Source organism: Hyla sarda, unplaced genomic scaffold (assembly GCF_029499605.1).
Source record: "Hyla sarda isolate aHylSar1 unplaced genomic scaffold, aHylSar1.hap1 scaffold_1215, whole genome shotgun sequence".
NCBI classification, from domain to species: domain Eukaryota; kingdom Metazoa; phylum Chordata; class Amphibia; order Anura; family Hylidae; genus Hyla; species Hyla sarda.
In genome coordinates, this window is record NW_026607837.1 from 27501 (window position 1) to 32418 (window position 4918).

Here is a 4918-nt window from a genome sequence, read left to right on the forward strand (position 1 = left end):
GCTGGCTAGTCCAGTGGGCCCCTACTGCAGGCAATAGACAATAGGTGGTGCCTATGTGCCTAGGTGGATAGGACATCAGCTATGAGGCATTTGTTTGTACAAACTGCTGCTCACAACTAATGTTGTAATATAGTGTCTCCATCTGCTGGTGGTATTGAATAAGCAATAGTGCAATGATAGGGTCTGAAAAAGAAGAAAAATAAGAAGCAGCAGCATAGGAAAGAAGGAAAACATGGAGAGAAGAAAAAAAGAAGGTAAAAATGAGGTGAAAACATGTTTAAAAAAGTATTTCCATCTCTCTCTCTCTCTATATGTATATACATATATATATATATATATATATATTTAAAAGAAAAAAAAATTATATATATATATATATATATATATATACATATAGAGAGAGAGAGAGAGAGAGATAAATATATATAGAGATAGATGGGTGGATAGATAGATAGATAGATAGATAGACATACATACACACATACACACATACACACATACACACATACACACATACATACATACATACATACATATGTGTGTATTGTTGGAGTTGCAAACATGGGTGCACTTGACAAACTCAGTGCGGCTATTCCCCATTGAAAGATTGTTGCACCCAGGACCCTTAGCACTGGGATATGCTACTCAATACCACTGGCATGGCCAGGTGTAAACAACATCTGACCTTTGTTGTGTATGTAACCATGGAGATTGGGATGTCGCCTAGGCCCACCAAAGAACTGCCTTGTCAGAAGCAGCACTGCCATGAGCAGAAGTAGCAGCACCATAGGTTGTCAAATAAGTTGGATTTAACCAAGACAAGTGAGTCCAATAGGATGCAGGTATGTCCTCTATCCTTACAGCTTCCCGTGGCTGTTGGTTTTATACCGTTTGGGGACAGCCAAGGAGGCGTCAGCAGGCAACACAGGTAAGTGTGTGCTTGTATGTGTGTGTGTGTGTGTGTGTGTGTGTGTTTCCTATGCAGATCCTAAACCCAGTATCAAATGCAAGTAGGAGGAGTAAGAAGGGTTCCTGCCAAAGCCAGGTTATGGATTGCATTTAAAAATGGTCCATCAGAGTGAAATGGACTCCCATCTTCCTGCTTAGCAATAGTGATATGGGTTTAGGGTCTGCTGTGTGTACTGGTGGGTGACTGCCACCCAGCCAGAGTGTGTATGGGAGGCTGCCAGCCAGCCTCCCTTCCTACAAGTAATGATGGTGCATGTGAAGGGGACAGCGTTGGTTCCTCCCCTTTCACAGTTATCACTTCTCATCCTTCCTTTTGGCTGGTATCAAATGTGGTGTCTGTTTATATCAGTTTAATATCTGATATGTCCCCTATCTGATAGCATATATTAAATGCACCACCAGGTTTCAGTGTTGGAAAGAAAGATTATCTGTTTATTTGCTGCAGTTGCTTGCTGGCTAGTCCAGTGGGCCCCTACTGCAGGCAATAAACAATAGGTGGTGCCTATGTGCCTAGGTGGATAGGACATCAGCTATGAGGCATTTGTTTGTACAAACTGCTGCTCACAACTAATGTTGTAATATAGTGTCTCCATCTGCTGGTGGTATTGAATAAGCAATAGTGCAATGATAGGGTCTGAAAAAGAAGAAAAATAAGAAGCAGCAGCATAGGAAAGAAGGAAAACATGGAGAGAAGAAAAAAAGAAGGTAAAAATGAGGTGAAAACATGTTTAAAAAAGTATTTCCATCTCTCTCTCTCTCTATATGTATATACATATATATATATATATATATATATATATATATATTTAAAAGAAATAAAAATTATATATTATATATATATATATATATACATATAGAGAGAGAGAGAGAGATAAATATATATAGAGATAGATGGGTGGATAGATAGATAGATAGATAGATAGACATACATACACACATACACACATACACACATACATACATACATACATATGTGTGTATTGTTGGAGTTGCAAACATGGGTGCACTTGACAAACTCAGTGCGGCTATTCCCCATTGAAAGATTGTTGCACCCAGGACCCTTAGCACTGGGATATGCTACTCAATACCACTGGCATGGCCAGGTGTAAACAACATCTGACCTTTGTTGTGTATGTAACCATGGAGATTGTGATGTCGCCTAGGCCCACCAAAGAACAGCCTTGTCAGAAGCAGCACTGCCATGAGCAGAAGTAGCAGCACCATAGGTTGTCAAATAAGTTGGATTTAACCAAGACAAGTGAGTCCAATAGGATGCAGGTATGTCCTATATCCTTACAGCTTCCCGTGGCTGTTGGTTTTATACCGTTTGGGGACAGCCAAGGAGGCGTCAGCAGGCAACACAGGTAAGTGTGTGCTTGTATGTGTGTGTGTGTGTGTGTGTGTGTGTTTTTCCTATGCAGATCCTAAACCCAGTATCAAATGCAAGTAGGAGGAGTAAGAAGGGTTCCTGCCAAAGCCAGGTTATGGATTGCATTTAAAAATGGTCCATCAGAGTGAAATGGACTCCCATCTTCCTGCTTAGCAATAATGATATGGGTTTAGGGTCTGCTGTGTGTACTGGTGGGTGACTGCCACCCAGCCAGAGTGTGTATGGGAGGCTGCCAGCCAGCCTCCCTTCCTACAAGTAATGATGGTGCATGTGAAGGGGACAGCGTTGGTTCCTCCCCTTTCACAGTTATCACTTCTCATCCTTCCTTTTGGCTGGTATCAAATGTGGTGTCTGTTTATATCAGTTTAATATCTGATATGTCCCCTATCTGATAGCATATATTAAATGCACCACCAGGTTTCAGTGTTGGAAAGAAAGATTATCTGTTTATTTGCTGCAGCTGCTTGCTGGCTAGTCCAGTGGGCCCCTACTGCAGGCAATAGACAATAGGTGGTGCCTATGTGCCTAGGTGGATAGGACATCAGCTATGAGGCATTTGTTTGTACAAACTGCTGCTCACAACTAATGTTGTAATATAGTGTCTCCATCTGCTGGTGGTATTGAATAAGCAATAGTGCAATGATAGGGTCTGAAAAAGAAGAAAAATAAGAAGCAGCAGCATAGGAAAGAAGGAAAACATGGAGAGAAGAAAAAAAGAAGGTAAAAATGAGGTGAAAACATGTTTAAAAAAGTATTTCCATCTCTCTCTCTCTCTATATGTATATACATATATATATATATATATATATTTAAAAGAAAAAAAAATTATATATATATATATATATATATATATATATACATATAGAGAGAGAGAGAGAGAGAGATAAATATATATAGAGATAGATGGGTGGATAGATAGATAGATAGATAGATAGACATACATACACACATACACACATACACACATACACACATACATACATACATACATACATATGTGTGTATTGTTGGAGTTGCAAACATGGGTGCACTTGACAAACTCAGTGCGGCTATTCCCCATTGAAAGATTGTTGCACCCAGGACCCTTAGCACTGGGATATGCTACTCAATACCACTGGCATGGCCAGGTGTAAACAACATCTGACCTTTGTTGTGTATGTAACCATGGAGATTGGGATGTCGCCTAGGCCCACCAAAGAACTGCCTTGTCAGAAGCAGCACTGCCATGAGCAGAAGTAGCAGCACCATAGGTTGTCAAATAAGTTGGATTTAACCAAGACAAGTGAGTCCAATAGGATGCAGGTATGTCCTCTATCCTTACAGCTTCCCGTGGCTGTTGGTTTTATACCGTTTGGGGACAGCCAAGGAGGCGTCAGCAGGCAACACAGGTAAGTGTGTGCTTGTATGTGTGTGTGTGTGTGTGTGTGTGTGTGTGTTTCCTATGCAGATCCTAAACCCAGTATCAAATGCAAGTAGGAGGAGTAAGAAGGGTTCCTGCCAAAGCCAGGTTATGGATTGCATTTAAAAATGGTCCATCAGAGTGAAATGGACTCCCATCTTCCTGCTTAGCAATAGTGATATGGGTTTAGGGTCTGCTGTGTGTACTGGTGGGTGACTGCCACCCAGCCAGAGTGTGTATGGGAGGCTGCCAGCCAGCCTCCCTTCCTACAAGTAATGATGGTGCATGTGAAGGGGACAGCGTTGGTTCCTCCCCTTTCACAGTTATCACTTCTCATCCTTCCTTTTGGCTGGTATCAAATGTGGTGTCTGTTTATATCAGTTTAATATCTGATATGTCCCCTATCTGATAGCATATATTAAATGCACCACCAGGTTTCAGTGTTGGAAAGAAAGATTATCTGTTTATTTGCTGCAGTTGCTTGCTGGCTAGTCCAGTGGGCCCCTACTGCAGGCAATAAACAATAGGTGGTGCCTATGTGCCTAGGTGGATAGGACATCAGCTATGAGGCATTTGTTTGTACAAACTGCTGCTCACAACTAATGTTGTAATATAGTGTCTCCATCTGCTGGTGGTATTGAATAAGCAATAGTGCAATGATAGGGTCTGAAAAAGAAGAAAAATAAGAAGCAGCAGCATAGGAAAGAAGGAAAACATGGAGAGAAGAAAAAAAGAAGGTAAAAATGAGGTGAAAACATGTTTAAAAAAGTATTTCCATCTCTCTCTCTCTCTATATGTATATACATATATATATATATATATATATATATATATATTTAAAAGAAATAAAAATTATATATTATATATATATATATATATACATATAGAGAGAGAGAGAGAGATAAATATATATAGAGATAGATGGGTGGATAGATAGATAGATAGATAGATAGACATACATACACACATACACACATACACACATACATACATACATACATATGTGTGTATTGTTGGAGTTGCAAACATGGGTGCACTTGACAAACTCAGTGCGGCTATTCCCCATTGAAAGATTGTTGCACCCAGGACCCTTAGCACTGGGATATGCTACTCAATACCACTGGCATGGCCAGGTGTAAACAACATCTGACCTTTGTTGT